The sequence below is a fragment of the Vulpes vulpes genome, unplaced genomic scaffold (assembly GCF_048418805.1).
Source record: "Vulpes vulpes isolate BD-2025 unplaced genomic scaffold, VulVul3 Bu000000692, whole genome shotgun sequence".
Classification (NCBI taxonomy): domain Eukaryota; kingdom Metazoa; phylum Chordata; class Mammalia; order Carnivora; family Canidae; genus Vulpes; species Vulpes vulpes.
In genome coordinates this window covers 473,366-498,269 of record NW_027325675.1, presented here as the reverse complement: position 1 = coordinate 498,269, position 24,904 = coordinate 473,366, and the positions used below count along the sequence as shown (strand labels likewise).

General features: G+C 34.7%; 1 long non-coding RNA gene and 2 pseudogenes across 1 annotated transcript in view; 2 read left to right on the top strand and 1 right to left on the bottom strand.

Moving 5' to 3' along the window:
• The window catches only part of LOC140596523 (uncharacterized), a 182,202-nt gene that overhangs the window by 34,743 nt on the left and 122,555 nt on the right, over positions 1–24,904 (bottom strand). The window lies entirely within an intron of this gene.
• LOC140596526 (hydroxymethylglutaryl-CoA synthase, cytoplasmic pseudogene) lies at positions 17,535–19,095 on the top strand (annotated as a pseudogene).
• On the top strand, positions 21,783–23,226 carry LOC140596524 (E3 ubiquitin-protein ligase makorin-1 pseudogene; annotated as a pseudogene).

The following is a 24,904-nucleotide window of genomic DNA, read 5'->3' as shown; positions in this document are numbered from 1 at the left end:
GTCTATACTACCCAAAGCAATCTACATTTTCAATAAAATTTCCATCAAAATACTACCAACATTTTTCACAAAGTAAAGAAAACTATCCTAAAATATGTATGGAACCAGAAAGACTTCAAATATTCAAAGCAAACTTGAAAAAGAAAAGTGAAGCTGGAGGTATTGAGGAAATGGGACAGCCACACACAAAAGAATGAAACTGGACCATTTCTTTCACCATACAGAAAAATAAATTCAAAATGGATGAAAGATCTACATGTAAGATAGGAAACCATCAAAATCCTAGAAGAGAACACAGGCATTAACCTCCTTGATAATTGCTGTAGCAACTTCTTACTAGATACATCTCCTGAGGCAGGGAAAACAAAGGCAAAAAATAAACTATTGCCAGAGAACTTTAAAATGGTAGGCTATAAAAGCGCTAGATATTAATTATGTAACTCTGGGTATTAAATAAAACTGCAGATGTAATGTGCCAAAGGGCTGGTGACAGTCCACTTTATATGCATTAACTGCCACCACAAGGAGCAGAGATCTCTATACAAATTTTATGTGAAAGCATGACAGGCCATAAACTATATTTTAACTCATCTTCATATGATCTATCCAATTCCTACTATAAAAAGATAATAAATCAATTAACTAACACCTTTAGAAACAAAGTATGAGAATATTTTCACAGATCTTTGTATCATTCTGTAATTATATACATAGAGAACATATTTAGAAAGTGTGAAATATAAGACTGAAGAGAGAGAAGGCAATTTTACTGATAAACATGAAAGTTAATTGTAACTGAAAAACAAAGTAGTGGGAGGTGTCAAAGTATAGAAACAAAATCTCATAAGTAATAAAAAAAACTACACATCTCTAAGGTATTCACTGTGAAAAGTAGGACTTTTCAACCAAATCAATTTTGGCTTTCTAAAAATATAAATACTTAAAATAAAAATTTCAATTTAATTCAAGATTTTCTTTAAAAAATATACCTCTGAAGTTTTTCACATTTTCAGGTATTTAGGCAGGTTTTTTTTAAAAACTTTATTTTAAATATGCTGCTGTTGACATTGGAAATGTTCTTCCATTAAGGAATCCAGGATACTTAGAGTTGCACATAATTATGTTTCTGCCAAAGCATACAAATAGGATAGTGTCCTGAAGAGTGCATTACATTGCTTCATGTTAACTGAAAGTCACAGAATGTCCAACATAGCATCTTCTAGAAATACAGCATTTGTTACACATAAGATTGATAGCAAAAAGGAAATGAGTACATATTCTCCCAGGGAATTAGGGTATCTGCAATACAGCCTGAGAGAAAGATAAACAGTTGCAGAGTCTAATTTTTTCTGACAAGCATATGATGAAATATAAGAAAGTTTGTTGAGGTCAAAGAGCCAATACCTCTTCAACAAAACCAAACACAGAAAATGTTTAGATTACCATGAATCTAGATTTATCTGAATAATTTTCTAGTTTTTAAAAGCAATTTAACAATCCTGCCCTAGAGGTAAGTACTCAAGCAAATTTGATATCAGATCCTGAGAACTCCTATAAAAATTCCTAGACTCACCCTAATTTATTCTGAACTACCCCTCCTCTCAAGGTCACTCATCCTCTGTTGAATATGGAGAATTTCTGAATCTGTGAAACTATAGGGTGATGATGATCTGATCTTTTTGAGCTTGATAGCTAAGCTGAGTTGCCTAAATCCTGGACAGAGTATCTAGATAATGCTAGATTTATAAGTCTCATAAATTAGGAACTTTGAGGTCTTATGTTTTAATTCATGTGACACTGAAAATGCTCTATTTGGAAAACTGAGCATTGCTTGTGCAAGGTCCTGCCAAGCATTCTACATATTAGCCATTCTATGATGTAATCAAAAATCACAAATTGCAGAGGATTATAATATATGTAGCAACACTGTTACCTGTATAAGATTGTACTTGTAAAATTTAAGCCACTTATACTACCTTGTGGCTTTTTATAAATTTGTCCTCATTATTGGACAATATATAAAATATTATAATTCTAAGTGAAGTAGGACTTTAGATGTGTTCGTAATTTGCATAATGGGATAATCACATGGGAGACTTTGACTTTATATCCCCTGGCTGTGTTTTTACATTCTGTTTATTTAAGACACTATAGAAATTGTTAGGGTGCAGTCACTTCTAGGGGCCTTTAAAGAGATTGATATTCTTTATATTGCTCAAATTTATTTCTCCTAAGGAGATTTTATCTTTTGATAATAAGTGGACAGTTGCTTCAAAGTATTATTTTTTTTATGTAGCTGTAATTATCGCCATTTCCGTTCTACTAGAATAGATATACAAGGACTTGGAATTAATAATCTAAAGCAAAAGTGAACATTTTCTAATTAAAATAGTGCTGCAGCACTCATGGATACATACAAGAGTTCTACAATTAGGACCTGGTGTGTACAGGAAAAGCTGTGCTTCTGAGCTTTGGGGAACTGCTGGTTTTTTAAGAGAGGTGAAGTATATTCTTTAATGCCTAGTTTTTACTATGCATTTTTTACAAAAAAAATTCTCTAGAAATTCTTAGTTTATTAGCCCCACTTTTTCCTCAATAAGCCTCATTTCTGAAATTGCAATTTTAATGTGTTAGAAACTAAAAAATACCTAAAAAATAAAATAAAATAATGTGCTAGAAACTTCTTCACCCACATATATTTCCACACTTTCTCCTGATACTTATCCTTCATTCTTATCTCAATATTTACTTACATTGACATTTTGGTAGATAACATTTCAATTGATATCATGGGTCTAATAAACAATTAATGCTTTTTAAACATATTATTAAAACTAAGAGCACTGTCTTCAGACAACATCACCAAGCAGATAAACATAGTAATTCAAAAGAGTTTTTAGAAACACCTGTCACTACTTTCAAATTTCCATAATTTCCAGTGGTGTAAATAGCCTCTCAGTGGAAGCTGATATTGTAATGCTACTTCTCAGCAGTAGCTCTAGACTAATGATGTGAGAAAGACATAGAGTATGCAGAAGCTATTTGAATGCATTAAGCTACTTTGGAATAAAATAGAAAAAGACCAAATAATAGAACTCTTCTATTACATTCGTGGAAATACCTTCCAAAAGTATTGTGATATTTTCACTTTTTTAACAGATATTTTAAAGTTATATTTGAATTATTCTTGAAAAGCGGTGCATATAGCAAACAAGTATATATTGAGTCATATTTTATATTCCCAATATTAATAGTGCATTTTACAAAATATATTTCTATCTGCAGGTTGAATACATAATTAAAACCAGTTTAAGCGGGATCCCTGGGTGGCACAGCGGTTTGGCGCCTGCCTTTGGCCCAGGGCGCGATCCTGGAGACCCGGGATCGAGTCCCACGTCGGGCTCCCGGTGCATGGAGCCTGCTTCTCCCTCTGCCTGTGTCTCTGCCTCTCTCTCTCTCTCTGTGACTATCATAAATAAATAAAAATTAAAAAAAAAAAGTTTAAAACCAGTTTAAGCAAAAAAAAAAAAAAGTAAGTATTTTTGGTGATAGATGTTAACTAGATCTGTTATGGTGATCATTTCACAATACATATTAAATATTGAATCATTACATTATAGAACTGAAATTTTTATAATGTAATATGTCCATTATAAACACACACATAGGGGATCCCTGGGTGGCGCAGCGGTTTGGCGCCTGCCTTTGGCCCAGGGCGCGATCCTGGAGACCCGGGATCGAATCCCACATCAGGCTCCCGGTTCATGGAGCCTGCTTCTCCCTCCGCCTGTGTCTCTGCCTCTCTCTCTCTCTCTCTGTGACTATCATAAATAAATAAAAAAAATTAAAAAAAAAATAAACACACACATATAATTTATCCTGAACAACCCATAAATACACACATATGATTTAGGGAACCAAAGAATTTTCTCATGAAATACTGTAATTCTGCCAGTGTAAAAACTAACAATTTTGACCAGAACTATTAATGTTATATTCACTGTTTGACTGTTCATTCTAAAATACAAGAGTTGGGATCCCTGGGTGGCGCAGCGGTTTGGCGCCTACCTTTGGCCCAGGGCGCGATCCTGGAGACCTGGGATCGAATCCCACGTCAGGCTCCCAGTGCATGGAGCCTGCTTCTCCCTCTGCCTATGTCTCTGCCTCTCTATCTCTCTCTCTCTGTGTGACTATCATAAATAAATAAAAATAAAATAAAATAAAATAAAATACAAGAGTTGTTTTCAATATCATTGTCAGCACATATAAGCTCTACCCTACTCTATCTCCTTACCCTGTTTCATTTTACTTTGTATCAATGTATGTTACATATTTGTTTATTTTCTGTGCCCTTCCAATAAAACAAAGTTTCAAAAAAGTAAGACATTTGTTAATAATTTCTGTGCCTATCATGATGCCCAGGAAATAATATTTCAATTTATAAATCAATTCTCTGGTTGAAAAATTCATTAAAAGTTAGTACTTACTTAGAAGAATTACCTAACAATTATTCATATTATATAACTTTTTATATAAGAATGAAGTCTCCCTTATTAAAAAAAGTTAATGTTACATACAAAACTGTTACTACTAACTTTGAAGATTCTTTCTTCTTTCCAAGTCATCAAAAACAACGACCAACCAGCACACACACCTGACCACCTGCATATACTGTTCACTGGAGAAAATTTACAGACATAAGATGGACATTAGACAACATTAGTATGGATAGTAGCATTGTGGATAACCTGGCAAGTTAGCGGTAGAATTGCCACATCTCCTTATCTCCTGGCATAACTGGAGATACAGTGTGGAGTGGGGGCATCAACTTTCATATGTCATGGTTGTGAAGGAACGAGGTGGTTTCCTTGGAATTTTGTTAAACAAACTTGTTCCTTTCCTTACAGTCTAAGCTACAGATAATTAATTTTGAAAACATTAAACCTTAACACTGAATAAAATATAAAACAGTGATCTTACTACCCAAAACATAAACAGTGTAGTTGTAGAATAGAGATGATGTTTGAAATACAATCAGAAAAGAAAATAGGAGAGTTTTCCCAAGTATTAGAACGATATATGAAAGGAACTTTGTAGAATTTTTTCCAAATTTGCATACATCCTAATAATTTGCTTTAAGTTATTATTATGTTGTGAAGATGAAATTTTTTTCTAATTTCTAATAATGAGAAACATTTATTGATCAACCATGCTGGAAGAAAATAGGGATTATGTTTCTCTTTTCTCTATAGAAAATAATATCTAATAATATTTAATCAAAGTGGTAAAAACCTATTTTAGAGATATAGAAACTATTAAATCTTCCAACATCTTACTTTTATGGATTGTTGTGAGGTTTGTTGTACTCGTTATTTTTTTAACATTTGTAATTTATTGTGATATGTCATCTCACTTTAAATAAGTATTCATATTTATATCTAATTTTTGTAATTTATATTCTGTATTATTTTTTAAAGAAAGCTCCTAAAAACGAATATAATCTTGTTATCAAAATTTTTTTTAATTATAATGCAGTTCATCTATGGCTAAAATTATTTCCAATTTGCTTTTAATAAAGCTTCTTTTTGTTAACATGTGAGTCAAATTTCAAAAAATAGAGCTGGGTGGACACTTTTATATTTATTCAGTAACTTTTTAATATCAAGATACCTGAACAGAGTACAATATCTCTTAATGCACAGTCACCTGGAAATTGAATCTGTAGTTTCCTATTTCATCTAAGATAAGGAATAGGGCTGTCATATATATCACCTTCAACCTGCCTTAGCATAAAGGATAAAGGTTATATCCTCTTGGAAATGAAAATTTCAAAAATCAAAGTTAGGTTCAATTATCTCTAAAAAGAGATTTCTATAAATGGCTAATCTATAGTAGTGAAATTCACATAATAGAATCATGAACAGTTCTGATTTTTAAATCATCACTGAAAAGACATGTAATGCAGTATAAATTTCAGAAGAATAATATAGAAGGACAACAAATGGAATTCACTAATAGAAGACAAATTTATTCAAATAATTATCATTTGAAATATATGGACATGTCATTCCTTCTGTATATACTTTTGGTTAAAGACTTGAGTATAAGCAAGACTACCAATAATTTTAAATCCAGATTAACAGCAAACCATTAGTTATTGTTTATCTAAGAATGTCAACAACAAACTGAATATCATTTTTCTATTTTAACATTAAGTGAAGAGTTTAGGGAATTATTCAATTGTTAGTTCACTTCAATCATGAATCTTTTTTTGTTTTCTCAGATTGAGTACTGCAAAGTAAGGAGGTAGTGTCTGATGCCTATAGACACTTAAGTGAAATACTTAAGAGCACCTGAAGTCTTGAATATCACCCTGCCTATGATTAGCTAAAATAAGGACTGTGCTGTTATATCTGGCTAGTTTTTATTTTTTCTTTCTTGGTTGAATTGGTTAAGTAACTGGAATTTTCAAATTCTTGAGGGGTATAGGTAATGAGGAGATCTTGTATTACTTCTGATCTCAATTCAATATAACAAGTATGCTATTAAACATATTATATATTTCTAGGGGATCCCTGGGTGGCTCAGCGGTTTAGCGCCTGCCTTTGACCCAGGGCGTGATCCTGGAGTCCCGGGATCGAGTCCCACATCAGGCTCCCTGCATGGAGCCTGCTTCTCCCTTTGCCTGTGTCTCTGCCTCTCTCTCTCTCAGTCTGTGTCTCTCATGAATAAATAAATAAAATATTTTTAAAAAATGAACATATTATATATTTCTAGATTTACACTAAAGGTTAGGAAAAATATTGAGCATTTATAGAAATTTCATCTGCAGTCAAGAAAGTTAGACACATCAATATTAATAATGCTATATTCTATATTAAAATATTAACACACAATGCTAATATACATACATACACAACATTAAAATGAAGTCAGTGCCTAAGTAGATAAAATTTTGAGTCCTGTAGAAAATTAACTGAAATGGCAGTAAAATGAAAACAAACAAAAACTGAGGCAGTTTTATGTGCATCTCTTCCAAATAATTTTATCATTTGTTATAAATATATACATATATTTTTCATCTCTAAAATACTCCTTTTCAAAATACACACTCTGACTTTTAAACTCGTTTGTAAGGAAATTGACTAAGATCATTAAATATTGCAGATTTCCAATTACAGCTTTCTAATTGAATAACTAGTTACTTGAGTTGATTATGACACCTATATAATATTGGATAAAATGTACTGCAAAACTATTTAAAATAAACTGAAGTTTCTATAAGATAAGAAAAACATAAATTTCCCAGGAAACATTGATCATATATACTAATCAAGGAATGCTAACTACTGACAGAATTTTCTAAAGGAACACACCAAGTATCTAATTAATCACATTTTCAAGTCTTTCTTACCTTACAACTTAATGAACAATAAGACATTTTATTTTAAGACACATTACCTGTTTCAATTATAGTAGGAATAAAGAAAACTATACATTTGTTATGAAGTTTTTTCCTATGACATGTAAAAGAATCCTATTTCCCCAAGCAGCATTATGGTATGAGATCAGACAGCTTAATATTAAGACAGATTCCTATAGGATTCCTAAGCTACTAACTGAAACTAATTCTTTACCAAAGATCAGGAGAGTATTAATGATTTGGCACTAATGGATAAATTAGAGGACTGGAACTACAGAGATGTTCTGGAAATAAACCCATGAAATCATTACAGGAGCTTCCCTAAGATGATTTTCTATTAGAAATAGTCTTAGACATTGTGGATATCAAGTATTGTTAATACATAGTAGCCAAGTAAAATTGTTCTGCTATAAGATTACTCAAACTGGCCTAAATAGGAGCAGGATACTTTTGCAATCTATGAATTGAATTTTTCATAAGAATAAAATTATCAACTTCAAAAGATCATTTTATTCAGGAAATGCCAATATAAAATTCATATCAGACTTTGGAGATAATTCATCAATTGCCTGGTAATAAGACATGATTGATTCCCTGGACATCTCAACTGACCGCAATCCTGGAGACTTAGAGGAGTTAACTTCTGAACTCTAAACTTCTTAGAGCACATACTGTCTTTTCTTCAATGAGTGTTTGATATTCTTGATATTTATCTTTGGTAAGAATGCCTATCTCAAAATACAATATATCCCACAAAATCCTGTTTTACTTTTGTTATATGATAATTTGAGATAAACTTTTAAAGTAATTTTATCATTTGAACTAATTTTTCAATATTTCATTAACAGAAGATTCTCAATTATAAAAAAGCCAAAATTATACATCAAAATCTTCGATCTCTATAGTGATAAGAGAATATTCCAACTCAATTACAACAGAGAAGACTTTGCATGTTTTTAACAAGGATCATGTGCATCTTTGAGTAGTATTTTAGTATAAAGATCAACATACAAAAAAAAAAAGATCAGCATACAATTATAGAGTTTCTATTGCCCATTATCTGTGCATTTGAACACATATTTTCCAATATAAATAATTTAGTGTAGTCACCCAAGTGGTTGATAAATTAATTTGCATTTTACTCAAAACAATCAAGGGGGCACCTGGCTAGCTCAGTTGGTAGAGCATGAAACTCTTGATTCTCCAGTTGTAAGATTGAACCCCAAATTGGGTATAGAGATTGCTTAAAAATATAAAGTCTTAAAAAAAAGACTCAATAAGTGAGGAAGGTAAAGTAAGAAACAAAAACAAAAACCACCACCACCAAATATATATATATATATATATATATATATATATATATATATATATATATATACATACAAATATATATATAGCAAATTGAAAAAAACACGAACTCCACAACCTATTTGCTTAATTTCTCCTTGTAAATTAGTTTTATTGTTTTATTTTTTAAGTATACTCTTCTACATATATACATCTCATAATTATTTATAAAACATTTTTGCAAGTATAATCTCAAATACATTGTGGACTGGAGTAAGATTAAATATTGGTGTATTCTGCTTTAAGCTTTTCATTTGAAAGACTGAACAATACACTTGCTGTATATCTATTTAGAATATTCAGTAAAATATCTTAGGTAAACATTTAAAATTAGGAACCAGCTACATAGCCACTAAACTACTTTCTTAAATATTTCACTATATATTTCTTCATACATGTAGTTTGCGTGTGTGTGCGTGCACATGCACACACTTGAACTCTAAACAACTTTGAATCCATAGGCACACTTCCTAGCCCCCAAGTAATTTGTGAATCCCAGAGGAATGAATATCCAGCAGATGGCTTCCTAAAAATAATACTCAAATAGCTGAGTAGTTCCTTTACATTGCCATCTGCCATGTAATTCTCTATGAGACTGAAATATCTCAACTATAATGTGTTCTGCCAAGATTTAGCAAGACCCATGCCCAACTAACAGGTAAGAAGAATTTTGCAATGGATAGGAAGTCTCTAAAACATTTATTAATATAAATTTTCTGGGAAAATTATTAATGTATTTAAAATTAATTAAATGTGTCACTATGTCAGGCTTTAGTAGAACAACTACATTTATATTTACATAGCCATCTGCTAGTATTTGCATAGTTATACCTCCTGGGTTGCAAAAGCTTACTCCACAAAGAACACACTGTTTATCAGTACACTTGCATACCTGTCAATCAGTTCTGGTCTCTAAATATCCACAAAACCAAATGTAAAGGAGAAGAGAAATCAACTTAGGTGTCTCAATATATCAAAAGGGATTGACGATGCCAGTAAATGGTAAAACAGAATATTTTGGATTCCCTGTGACACAGAAAAGTATTATACAAACGTTTTAATTAATTTAAGACATGAAAAAGATTCCTAATAATAGTTTCTGCATTTTTTTAAGTGGGAGAAGGCACACAACAGTTCTTTCAGTGTGAATTAAGTGTTAAGAACAATTGATGGCTGTTATGAAAAAGTACTTTTGATATCTTATTGCATCATCTACTCATAGTATATCTGTAATTCTGTTTTCCTATAATGCAGGTATAAATGTAAACATATGTATTTATTTAGTCTGTGGAACTAATCCAGAATATGATTTTGACTATTCAAATCTGCAGACACCTAAGCAACAGCAAGTTAAAGTGTGTGTGTGTGTGTTTGTGTGTATAAAATGCAAACATTGTCCAGTAATCACTTAGTATTCATTTGCTGGAAACCTAAGTAATGAAAGGATAACAAAGGATATGCAATGGAAATTAAAAAATAGTTTGAACTAGATGATAATGAAAATATGACATAAAATTAGTAAAATGTAGCTTTAATATATGTATTAGAAATGAGAATAGGTAAAAGATCAATGTAAAGAGGCTAAAATAAAGTAATATATTGAAATCAAAGACAGTAGAATGAGGAAAAGAAAAGTAAACCTTTAAGAAGAATTTCAGAACTCAAAAAGTTTATTCTATAAATATTAATGAAATAATAAAACTCTAAAAGATGCCTCAAGATAAAAAAGAAAAAAGAAAACATACATTATCATTATCAAGAACCAAAAAAGGACCATCAATATAGACTCTTGGATGTTAAAATGATGGTAAGAATATCTGATAAGCAACTTCATTCAATAAATTTCATGTTTTACATGAAAAGAACTAAGTCTAAAAAATCAAATTAACAAAACAACATATGAAAAAATAGAAAAACTAAATTACTGCACATCTTTTATAGAAATTTGAATCCTAGCTATAAACCTTCCACAAAGCAATTACAGGCTCTGAAGACTATACTGGTAACTTTTTCCTAATATTTGAGAATTGTATATCAATTTTGTATATTCTCTTCTAGGGAATAAATAAAAAGAGGTTAGTTTCCACCTCACTTTATGAGGCCAGGAAAAATTCAGGACTCACAAATCAAACTTGAAGAAGGACATTATAAAAAAATAATGGGTCAATATCTCCCATAAATTAGTCACAAAAATTATTAGCAAAATAATTAAAATTTAAATCTATACATATAGAATATTAATAAAAATAAATCAGGTCAGTTAATCCTATCAATAGAATAAATGAAAAAGTGCATGTTTCAATAGATGGAACTACAATTAACAAAAGTAAACATTTGTTCATAAGATAAATTATAAAAATTTAGGAACGAAGTGATATCATTAATTTAATAAAGAGCATAGGTGTGAAACATTATACTTAGTTGGTAAATACTGAACATTATTACCCTGAGTTCATGAATAAGACTAGATGTTGAATGAAAGACTCCTAACTCTGGGAAACGAACTAGGGGTGGTGGAAGGGGAGGTGGGCGGGGGGTGGGGGTGACTGGGTGACGGGCACTGAGGGGGGCACTTGATGGGATGAGCACTGGGTGTTTTTCTATATGTTGGCAAATTGAACACCAATATAAAATAAATTTATTAAAAAAAAAGACTAGATGTTGATTATCATTACCTCTATTCAAATTATGCTGAATGTTTGTTAAAGCAAGAAAAGAAAGCATAAAAATGAAAAAAATGGATATTTAATTACACTACAAATACTATGATTTTGTAATGAAATAACTCAAGAGAACCTGCAATCTTTAAAAATTAATAAATCAATTTAGTAAAGTCATTGCACATATACATTTACCTTTCTGTATATCAAGAGCTAATAACTTAAAGTTTCCATTCATATAAACAACTAACAAAGATGAACTACAGCTCTACATTAAAACTATAAAAAAAATTGGTTGACATGCTACTACCCATATAAAACCCTAAGGATGTCACCAAAAAACTATTAGAACTGATGAATGAATTCAGTCACAGTCACATTCAATCAACCAATGAATGAAGGTCGCAGAATACAAAATCAATATACAGATATCCATTGCATTTCCATACACCAATAATGAAGCAGCAGAAAGAGAAATTAAGAAAACAATCCCATTTATAATTGCACCAAAAAGAATAAAATACTTAAGAATAAACTTAGCAAAATAGATGAAAGACCAGTAGTGTGAAAAGTGTAAAATGTTGATGAAAGAAACTGAAGATGACACAAAGAAATGGAAAAAAAATCCCATAGCTCATGGATCAGAAGAATAAGTAGTGTTAAAATGGCTATACTACCCTAAAGCAATCTACACATTTAAGGCAATCCTTATCAAAATGCCAGCAGCATTTTACACAGAAAGAGAACAGACAATCATAACCCTTGTATGTAACCACAAAAGACCCTGAATAGCCAAAGAACCTTGAAAAAAGAAAAGCAAACCTGGAGTCATCATGACTCCAGACTTCAAGTTATATTACAAAGCTATAGTGATCAAAACAGTGAAGTACTGGCACAAAAAGTACAAATATAGATCAATGGAACAGATTAGAAAGCCCATAAATAAACCTCCAATTGTATGGATAGTTTATCTTCACCAAAGCAGGAAAGAAACTCCAATGGGGAAAAATATCTTCAACAAATGGTGTTGGGATAATTGGGCAGCTACATGCCAAAGAATGAAAATGGACCACATTTGCACCATACACAAAAATAAACTCAAAATGGATTGAGGATCTAAAAGTGACACCAGAAACCATAAAAATCCTAAAAGACAGGATAGGCAATCATTTATCTGACATTGGCTGTAACAATATTTTTCTAGACATGTCTCTTGAGGAAGGGAAACAAAAGCAAAAATAAACTATTGGAACGACATCAAAATAAAAAGCTTCTGCACAGTGAAGGAAACAATTAACAAAACTAAAAAGCAATCTACTGAATGGGAGAAGATATTTCCAAATAATATATCTGATAAAAAGTTCATATCTAAAGTATATAATTTATACAACTCAACAACCCCAAAAGCAATAATCCAGTTAAAAATGGGCAGAAGACATGAACAGACATTTCTCCAAAGACCAGCTGGCCAACAGCGAAATGCAAATCAAAATGAAAATGAAGTATCACTTCACATCTGTCAGAATGGCTGAACTAAAAAACACGAGATATGAGTATTGGTGAGGATGTAGAGAAATAGAAACCTTCTTGCACTATTGGTGGAAATGCAAACTGGTGCATCCACTCTGGAAGACAGTATGGAGGTTTCTCAAAAAGTTAAAAACAGGGGATCCCTGGGTGGCGCAGCGGTTTGGCGCCTGCCTTTGGCCCAGGGCGCGATCCTGGAGACCCGGGATCGAATCCCACGTCGGGCTCCCGGCATGGAGCCTGCCTCTCCCCCCTCCTGTGTCTCTGCCTCTCTCTCTCTCTCTCTCTCTCTCTCTCTCTCATAAGTAAATAAATAAATAAATCTAAAATAAAATAAAATAAAATAAAATAATAAATAAAATAAAATAAAAAAATAAAAAAGGGTTACCTTGACCAATTTATCTCTAGTCTTGTCCATTCAAGATAGAATTGTTAGATAAAAGAAACAAATTGGAACTTCAGATAAACAACTACCGAACAATAACAAATATGTACCACGTAGGGCATGATTATACTAAAAATTTGTTATTGTTCTAAAAATCTAATTGAAGTGGTAACCTGTTTTTCATTGTTGTTGCTGTTGGTTTTGCTTATTTGGTTTCCTTCAGGCAATCCTAATTCAAGTATAATAGTACATTAGTGGTTCTGCAAATGTAGCATGTTTAAGAAGGACCTAGAGGGTTTGATAAAACACAGGATTGCTGAGACCCAACCTGAGTGTACTAAATGTAGGGAGAGCTTTGAGCATTTGCACTTCTATTAAGTTTCCAAGTGATGCTGATGCTGAGAAAACTTGGGATAAGATTGGATTCATGAGCATTAACATCCCTTTAAACTTTTAATCTCCATTAATCCGTATTTTCTACCTGCAAAAAACTGTTTATTAAAGTCATAAAATCACCATTTAAGATTATTTCAATTCTTGATCTATAAATTTTTTTCTCAAAATATTTCATAATGAGACAGAATATTTTAAAGTAATTGTAATGACTCTTACTAAAAGAGTTCAGTTAATATTCTGTACACATTCTTGCTAATATTTTCTTCCACTTAGGCCCAGTATAATATTAAATATGCTTTATAAATAAATGCTGCGTTATCTGTAACTTTGACACAATCTTACTTTTTCTCCTTTCCTTTGAGAACAAACTCTCTAATGAACATTGGAGTTTTACACCTACTATAGTTCAAATAACTATAAGTAGTTGAACTAAGTTCAACTAACTTTTCTTCTTTCCTGAAGAAACAAATAGCTTTGGTGATACAAGAGCCTTAAGCTACTTTGCCTTTTCAGTAAATTTGTATGTGGGAAATACCGGATCTCTATTGAAAAGCTTCTGTATTCCTTCCTGTTTCTCATCAAGTGTATAATTTGGTCTTATCCTAACCCCTTACTTCACAACCTTGGCTAGTATCTTCTACAAGTCTTAAACATGCCCATGAGAAATAGATCTTGTGCACTGTGGCTTCCTGTCAACTTCTAGCCCATGATCTTTTCTCCCTGTAAAAATATGTGAGTCACAAAAAGAAGCTGTAACTTTATCCAGAAGGTAAACACACTAATATGCTTATTTATTTTCAGTTAAAATTAGTATTTTTTAATTTGGAACTTCCTGCCTCCAGTGGCCATCACAGGTACAAGACATAGTACATAATACATCAGTATTAGGACCTATATTCTCAAGCCTATGCAACAATTATGTTTACGAACTTTGTTTCTCTATTCAATATTTATATATGATTGATACTTAAAATTCTCTCCATGAATCCTCAGGTTTTTCTTGTTAATGTTTACCTGTTTGATTTTCAGTTCTCCTGACCCCCTCTTGCAACACTTCCCAAATACATGTTTGTTCTTTTCCATATGAATTTCCTCTCTAGTCATTTGTGAGCAGCAGCATCTGAACAGACTTCTCATCTATAACTAGTCCCCCTACCTTGCATGCTTTGCCTGGTTCCATACTTTTTCAAATTCCCTGGTGACAGTAAAGTACACATCCATGATACCAACTATCATTGTCCTAGGATTCATAATATGATAAGTATTATTTACATTACTAAAATAAACAGTTCTTTTCAGAAAATTTACTTCTACCAATCCCTAAATATAGCCATGGGTGTCCAATATGGGCTACTCACAGTTGATGGTTTGAATTCTAAGACTTTTAAGAACATTCATTCAAAACATTACTGTAGCATAATGTGGAGGCTGAGAAAAATTAAGGCCATTCCACCTCAAGTTTAGCATTAGCACAAGTACAGCCATCTTAGGCCCCTGTGAATAAGAGCTGAACTTTACAGAAAAAACTGCAGAATGTCCTCGGCAGAGAATCCCCATACTAGAAAGACAACAGAGTTCAGAATTGCCCTCAGCAGAGAATCCTATATCAGAAAGCCCCATATTAGAATGAGAACAGAGCTCAATGCACTTGAAAGCTCCATATCAGAATGTAAACAGAACTTGAGAAATTCCTCCACCCCTTCTGAAAATCCCCTAAACCAGCCCATAAAAAACCCAGCTGTAACCCACTTCAGGGTCCAAGTCCCTGCTCTGCTGTGTCAGGTACACTTGGACCCAAGCTCGAGCTTCCAAATAAACTCTCCTGTGCTTGCATCGGTGTTGGCCCCTTGGTGGTTTCTCAGATACATAATCTTGGGCACGACACATATAAATATATATGTGCATATATACACATATAGACTATGTCTATGCATATATATGTATATGTATTTATATATAGTTTTATGGAGTATCTTTATAAGATATATGATTAAAATATGTGATAATTGATAATCTCATGTAAACGTTATGATTGTGGATAGATGATCAGTGAGAGGTGTGAATGCTTACATATCATTTCTCTGAAATTTCAGAGATTCATAAGCTACACCATGTAGGAGCTATGTTTCAAGAGCATTGAATACAAATAAACTATATAATATAATGATACACCTTATATAATATAATGCTTCTTCTAAAATAGCTTTTATTTCTGAGTAAGGAGTCTCAATAGTACAACCATCCCAGGATGTCAGTAAAAAAGAAAAAAAAATAGTAAAAATACTTTGTTGGGGATCAAGTGAGCTTCTAGAAATATGGGAAATGTAGTAATGATAAAAGTTTCTGAGAAGTTTCCTGCCCTATATAAACTAGAAAGCAGAGATCAAGAGGTCAGTCTCTTCTTATGAATAATCATACTATGGCAGGAAAAAAGAAAAAAAAAGAAAAAGAAAAGAAATCTATCAATAAGAGCACCAGGAAATCCATGTTGTTTGTAGCCATTAACTGGACTGTTGAATGGAAATGATTTTCAATATTATCAAAGTTATAACAGTTGGCAATAGTTGAACATGAACCACGCAACAAAATAATTGGTTTACAAACACTGTATTATTTTATCCTCAACAAAACCCTCTAAGGAATGTTTAGTCTTGCTCTCATTTTCTAAATTACGGAAGGATGACTTAGAGGCTAATTAAAATTTCCAAGGCTACATATTCGGAAAGAGGTACACAGTCTTAGAATTTAGATCTTGCCACCTTAACTTCTATGCTAAGTAGCCAAATGGGATGAGTTGAACCTATTCCTGAATATTGTAGAACATAAATTTGTTATTGTGTCACTGGACAATTCTTTGAATTTTCTGCTTAAATTAAGATGTGCATAGACAGAAAATTTTCTTCTGACAGAGTTTTCTTTTTCCTTTGATGCTATTTAACTATCACCATTTATTGGAACACAGAAGCATTTCTAAGGATATGTCAAGAAAAAAAAATCCAACACCCAGCACCAGGATCAAACTACAACGAATGTAACAACAGACGGTACCACTTAGTTTAAAGGTCATTTGTGTGCTCGCAAAATACAAGTTTAAAAGGTTAGAATCCATGAAGCTTTAAATAGCAAATCAAAGTTTTGTTTGCATTAGCTTTATTCAGTGTGACTTCCATTCTTTCAATTCACTATAAACCTCTTCAGGAAATTTCTGCTTAGTTTTCTTTCAGAAGAAAGCCCAAAGCAAAGTACCAGAGACATATTTAAAAATTCACTTGTACTCAAAAAAAAAATTGTTTTGTATAGCCTAACTTAACCCATTGAAGGAAGTTTATTATAACGAATATTACTTTAAAAATATGTTGGCTATCTAGAATAAAATACTCAAAATTTATTAACTCGTGTTCTTTTAGTATAACTTTCCATGAAACACAAGGTATTTGCTAATTTTATTTTTTTTCAAATTGATAGTACTGATTTTTCCCTTATAAAGTATTATTTGTAGAACTTAATACACCTATTGACTTCAATTTCCATTTGCTTTCATTTGAAAATTATCCTATAATTAAGGTAAAATCTTCTTTAATTTCCATAATAGATTTGTATGGTTTCAGAAGGCCAAAAGTATGTCAGTTGTGACACTGACAAGACCAATTTTATCTCAGTTGTCAAAATGTTGTCTATATTCAAGTCTTCATCCCAATTAAGAAGGGAGTGAGATTCTCTAATGAAAACAACTTGAGGTACTTCCCTTTTGTGGCTCACTCCCTTTCCACAGCCACCGCCTGGTTATCTTTGGCTCTTTCACCATGCCTGGGCCACTTCCTTTGAATGCAGAAGCCTGCTGGCCAAAAGATGTGGGAATTGCTGCCCTTGAGATGTATTTTCCTTCTCAATTTGTTGATCAAGCAGAGTTGGAAAAATATGATGGTGTAGATGCTGGAAAGTATATTATTGGCATGGGCCAAGCCAAGATGGGCTTCTGCACAGATAGAGAAGATATCAACTCTCTTTGCCTGACTGTGGTTCAGAATCTTATGGAGAGACAGCATTTTGTATGATTGCATTGGGCATTTAGAAGTTGGAACAGAGACAATCATGGACAAATCAAAATCCGTGAAGACTAATTTGATGCAGCTCTTTGAGGAGTCTGGGAACACAGATATAGAAGGAATAGATACAACCAATGCATGCTATGGAAGCACAGCTGATGTCTTAAATGGGGTAAATTGGATTGAGTCCAGCTCCTGGGATGGACAGTATGCCCTGGTAGTTGCGGGAGATATTGCTGTATATGCCACAGGAAATTCTAGACCTACAGGTGAAATGAGATCTGTTGCTCTGCTAATTGGGGCAAATGCGCCTTTAATTTTTGACCAAGGACTTCGTGGGACACATATGTAACATGCCTATGACTTTTACAAGCCTGACATGCTTTCGGAATATCCTATAGTAGATGGGAAACTCTCCATACAGTGGTACTTCGGTGGACTAGACCGCTGCTATTCTATCACAAAAAGATCCAAGTCCAGTGGCAGAAACAGGGAAATGATAAAGACTTTACCTTGAATGATTTTGGTTTCATGATCTTCCACTCACCCTACTGTAAGCTGGTTCAGAAGTCTCTGGCTCAGATTTTGCTGAATGACATCCTTAATGACCAGAACAGAGATAAAAATAGTATCTGTAGTGGCCTGGAAGCCTTTGGGGATGTTAAATTAGAAGATACCTTGTTTGATAGAGATGTGGAAAAGGCATTTATGAAGGCTAGTGCTGAACTCTAATCAGAAAACAAAGGCATCTTTGCTTGTGTCAAATCAAAATGGACATATGTACACATCGTCTGTTTATGGCTCCCTCGCTTCTGTTCTAGCACAGTACTCACCTCAACAGCTAGCAGGAAAGAGGACTGGTGTGTTCTCTTATGGCTCTGGTTTGGCGCCCACCCTGTACTCCCTTGGAGTTATGCAAGATCCCACACCAGGGTCTGGTCTTGATAAAATAACTGCAAGTTTATGTGACCTCAAATCAAGACTTGACTCAAGAACTTATGTGGAACCAGATGTCTTTGCTGAAAACATGAAGCTCAGAGAGCACACTCATCACTTGATGAACTATATTCCTCAGAGCTCAGTAGATTCCCTCTTCAAAGGGACCTGGTACCTCGTCAGAGTGGATGAGAAGCACAGGAGGACCTATGCCCAGAGCCCTCCCCCAGCGACGATACTCTGGGTGAAGGAGTAGGACTCATACATTCAAGTGCAGCCACTGAGCATATTCCAAGTCCTGCTAAGAAAGTGCCAAGACTCCCTGCCACAGCAGCAGAACCCGAAGCAGCTGTCTTTAGTAACAGGGAGCATTAAGATACTTCTATGAGGTGGAAGACTTCAGTGCAGGTTGGGGTGGAGGGTCTGTAAAGGAACAGTTCTGGGAATGGGACGTCTGGGGACAATTTTAAAGGATTACATGTTGTGTAACTTTTTATGTGACTGACATGAAGCCTGGAAAACTATCGTGTTCTTGGGGGAGTCTCTTTGCTCAATTTGCTCGCATGCTTCCTATTGTGGTCCAGCCAGTGCTCAATCTACGGGAGTAATGTTAAAGGGCTCTGTAAACTTCATACCTCTCTGGCCATTTGTATGCATGAAGCTTAGTTTTTAAATGTGGTATCATGAATCATGTGCTTCGGGTGAAGAAAGCCGAGGTACTAGTTTCCAATTTTAATTTTTTTAAACATGTAAGACTTTTGTACTTTGAACCAACAAGCTTACTAAAAGTACCTGTGATTTTTGAAAAAAAAAGTTTCTAGTTTAGGGAATGTAGTCTTAAAATGTGGTATGCACAAACCCTGTTTAGAAATGGCAAGACACATACATTCTTTGTCTATAATTTATAAATCCTAAAGAGGGAGAAGAGTTGGAATGGTTCTGGAAACTGGAATGTTGCTTGAAATCCAGGCCAGCAGTTGCGAGTTATTATAATGACCTCTGAACAGAGAGATGCTAGCACTGAGCAGACGTCTGGTATAGACAACATGGTACACTGGAAAACTATGGACGTAGCTCTGGGTCTGCTTCGGAATCATTGGTTCAAGGTGGAGATGCTAATAGAGAGGTGTATGAGGAAGCTGTTGCAATCTTTCTTTGCGCCTTATTTTAAAGAATAAATAAAACATTTTTCTGGCTGCCTTTTAAAAATTTAAAACAAAATAGAAGGATGGGGCACAGGGCATTATTAGGTTACCTGTGATACTTCAGTGTTATAAATTCAACTAAGTTTATATTTTATCTCAAATAAACTTACACAAGCATGAACTGTAATGTTTCAAATTGCAAGGTAATATGTAATGTAATGTGTGTAAAATACTCTTGTCTAATATTAACTAGTGGTATTTTGATTTGTACAATTTGTTAAAATGACTTTAACATCCACTGATGTAGATTAATAATGTAAGTTCACATTTAAAGACTAATGGGAAAATGGTGCATGTAATACTTTCACAAGTGTTGGGAGTTTAGTATGTTTTGAAGAGAGTAATTTAACTTTTGCGTGTCAGGAAATGGGTTTTTCTCAAAGTTCATTGCTGGCAATGGGCAAGCCTCATAATACTGGCACAGAGCATTAACTGTACACCTTATTAACAGTGAGGGGAATAACTTTGAATAAAGTTTTAGAGAAATTTAAAAAAAAAGAAAGAAACTTGAAATATTGGTGGAAATCCAGAGGATTTGCAGTTCAAGACATAGAAGACTGGCAAGAACCATTTTAATAATTGCATGGTATGTCTCCTTTTCCATTTTACCTGTTGGCAAAAAATGTGATGAAAAATGGTCTGAAACATTAATGAAGGGTTTTAAGTCTTCAGCAAAGCAGAAACAACAGAAAATAATATGATATGTACCCAAGGGAATTTAAGAGGATCAGCGGGAATTGGTTAGTTTCTTGTCATCTGCTGCACACGGGAAAAAATTAAACCTTTATAATTTTTTATAAAGATCATCATGAACAGCTCTACAAAGATATATGTGGACGTTTCAGGACTAGGAAACAAAAACAGTCCTGGGCATTTTCTTCAGTGAGTACATTTGAGAGTAAATGCCTTTCTTTCACCTTTACTAATGTCAGATAGATGATAATTTTAGTTTCCTTGTATCCTCAGGTCTTATAGCCATTCAACAAGATTAACCCATAGGTATCCTTTTCTAAAATGTGATAAAAACTAAGATTCAGTATGATGCAAAGTCTCACAGACTAAGGTAAATAAATTTACTTTAACAAGTACCTCTATCCTTTGAAATACTATGTAAAATGGGGGAGGGGGCACATTTACAGTCCTTTCAGACTTAAAATTCTAAATTGATTGTGAATTTGATAAAACTACCCAGTATAGATTCCTATTGTTTTATTATCTGTATAACTTTCCTTGGTAAGAGTGATTCAAAAAGCAAACTCAAGGACACTATCAGAGAAGACAGTTAAATCAAAATGCATTTTAGTCATTAATCTGCCCTTGAGTTATGCCTCATTTATAAAACAGTACAATAAAAAATTGTTAAAAAGTAAATTTCTAAAATTAATTTGGCCACATCTTCAGTTTTTTTCCAACTGGTCTTTGAAGGAACAGGAAGTTGTAAACTAGGATTCCGAGAACACACAGCAGTCTGTTTCTCTTGCAGATTTCTCTTACAGAATTACAATAGTGCATTCTCTGCTTTCCTAAATCTTAAATTTAGCAAACTCTTTTGGTCCTGAGGAAAGCCTTTATAGTTTCTTCAACCAGATGGATTTACCTTATTGTTGAGAGAGGCTAGATCTGTAAGTTATTCTCTTTGTTTGTTTGGTTTTTAACTGTGAAAAGTAGTTTGAATTTTAAAAGTAGCCATGCAGGCAGCTCTTTCAGCCCAGGAACCCAGTCCCTTTGTTTTGGTAAAACCACCTTTTTTGAACTGAAGACCTCTTAAGAATTCTTTCTTGGCCATCCGCTCCAAGCTCCAAGTCCACCACTTCAACACATACCAAAAGCAAGAAGAAAAACTAGGAGCTAAGGTATTTCATGCACAGGGTTTGTAAAGAAGGAGATAACTGTCGCTATTCGCATGACCTCTCTGACAGTCCCTATGGTGTAGTGTGCAAGTATTTTCAGCGAGGATACTGTATTTACGGAGACCGCTGCAGACATGAACATAGCAAGCCATTGAAACAGGAAGAAGTGACTGCTGCAGATCTAACTGTAAAATCATCTCTTGCTTCCTCAAGTCTCTCATCGGGAGTTGGACCAGTTGTTGAAATGAATACGGGCGAAGCAGAGTCCAGAAATTCAAACTTTGCTACTGTCGGCGCAGGTTCAGAAGACTGGGTGAATGCCATTGAGTTTGTTCCCGGGCAGTCCTACTGTGGCCGTACTGCCCCTTCCTGCACTGAAGCACCCCACAGGGGTCTGTGACCAAGGAAGAATCCGAGAAAGAACAGACAGCAGTGGAAACCAAGAAGCAGCTTTGGCCCTATGCTGCAGTGGGAGAGTGCCGGTATGGGGAGAACTGTGTATATCTCCACGGAGACTCGTGTGACATGTGTGGGCTGCAGGTCCTCCATCCCATGGATGCCGCCCAGAGATCACTACATATAAAATCTTGCAATGAGGCCCATGAGAAGGACATGGAGCTCTCATTTGCTGTCCAGCGCAGTAAGGACCTGGTGTGTGGGATCTGCATGGAGGTGGTCTATGAGAAAGCCAACCCGCGTGAGCGTCGCTTTGGGATTCTCTCCAACTGCAACCACACTTACTGTCTCAAGTGTATTCGCAAGTGGAGGAGTGCTAAGCAATTTGAGAGCCAGATCATAAAGTCCTGCCCCGAATGCCGGATCACATCTAACTTTGTCATTCCAAGTGAGTACTGGGTGGAGGAGAAAGAAGAGAAGCAGAAACTCATTCAGAAATACAAGGAGGCGATGAGCAACAAGGCGTGCAGGTATTTTGATGAAGGACGTGGGAGCTGCCCATTTGGAGGGAACTGTTTTTACAAACATGTGTACCCTGATGGCCGTAGAGAGGAGCCACAGAGACAGAAAGTGGGAACATCAAGCAGATACCGGGCCCAAGGAAGGAACCACTTCTGGGAGCTCATTGAGGAAAGAGAGAACAGCAACCCCTTTGACAACGAGAAAGAGGAGGTTGTCACCTTTGAGCTGGGCGAGATGTTGCTTATGCTTTTGGCTGCAGGTGGGGACGACGACCTGACAGACTCTGAAGATGAGTGGGACTTGTTTCATGATGAGCTGGAAGATTTTTATGACTTGGATCTATAGCAGGTTTGCGTGGCGTGTGAACTGGTCTGCTGAGCCTCAGACAGTAGCTGTCCCCTGTGCTGGTGTGGCAGTGCCCGTGTCTCCTAGGCAGGCCTATCAACTCCAGGTGCTGTCGTGATTATTTTTACCCAGGGCCTGTCTTCTCAATCCCTCACCTTCCCCCAAGGAGTGTGTCATTTTTCTCTGTTTAAAAAAAAGTCACAAAAATAAACCTTAAAGCTAGTTGTTTTTGTAACATGAATTTAAAAAAATAAATAAAAAATAAATAAATAAAAGTAGCCATGCAAACTAATTTGAAATGTGATCTTTTATATTAAAGGATTATAATGTCCAGGCACCTGTCACTTATACATTTATAGACAAATAGAGGAGTGGCTGCTGCTAACGTCAGAGTTAGCAAAATGAAGTAGAAATCTCTGTTGTATTTTTCCACGTTATAAAACCTACATATTATATATCTTCTCCTTTCATACGTCATTCAACTATTCATTAAATTTCAAAGGAAAACAACATCACTGAAATTATCAATGTCATTTTATGTTTCTCTGAGATCTGTTAAACAAGAATCTAGTTTAGAAGACAACAATTTAAATTTGTAATATAATAAATATGTTAAAGGAGCTAAATTTTCTTTAGCTTCAGAGACTGAAGAACACCACCCCCCCCACCACCCCCCACCCCCCCCCACCCCCCGTGAGTAGGACCAGCCCTAATCCAGAGGCAGCCCATCCCTGCACCTTCCTGGAATTTAAGCAACAAAAAAATATTCTAGTTGTCCAAGATAAGAAAACCATCCCCCCCCACGCCCTCACTGATATGTTCCTGAACAGGTTCATGTTGACCTTCTGAGAAATCAATAACCTGGATGCTATGCTACTACCCCGGTTTCTTTGCCTTTAAGCGGTCTTTTTGCCTTTAAAAGATGCCTGTAATTGCTAATCGGGGCTCTCTTCCTCCTCGGAGGTGGAGAGCCCATTTGCGCAAACATCCAATAAACCCTCTTGCTAATTGCATCTGCCTGTCTGGGGTCTGAGTCTCTGGGGCGTCCACCAGGACACGTTGGCACCTGTGAGCCAGGGTCCAACAAGACAATCTCAAAATATGTAAAATTGCAAATATACAGCAAACATATGAAACATACAACAACTCAGTGACAGAATTGGGTCAGAATTCAGAGTTCCTTAAAATAAAAACTATCAAAGTCTACTGATGTTTTAAATAGCACCTGATATTCAGAATTAAAATAGATTTGCTTTCTTCAGGGCTTCATTGCTCACAAGGCAAAGGGATAGCTGAACTCTGCTACTAAATGCCATCAGATTCACTACAGGACAGAAAACATGCACAAAACAAGTTAAAAAAACATACAGTAAGATTCATACCTCTACATCTACAGTATGTATATACATATAAGAAATCAGCCCTTTCTCAGCCCTTCCTTTGCCTACTGCTTTTTAGAAGGAAAGGGCTCTATTCCTTATCTCTAGTCACTGCCCCCAAAGCCGTCTTTATTGGACAGGGACTTTTTGCTCTATAACCAGTCAGTCCCCAGTTTCATATTTCCCCTTTTGGATATAACAGGTCACAGTGTCAGCAGCAGATACCTGGACAACTGAAGACATAGAATAAAACTGTTCATGATGTGAGGTAAAGGGCTGTGTCGATTAGTAACAAGCATCAGTCGGGAAAGATACTAGGGCAGAGCAAACCTAAAGACTGAAGGAGTTCTTGGAGTTGTGTGTCTGGAGTAGAGGGAATGAATTTGCAGGCTTGGACTGCACATGAAATACCAGACAAGGCAGCTGAAAGATACAAAAAAAAATTTTTTTCTCACAGTTCTGGTGGCTGGAAAGCGAAAGTTCAAAG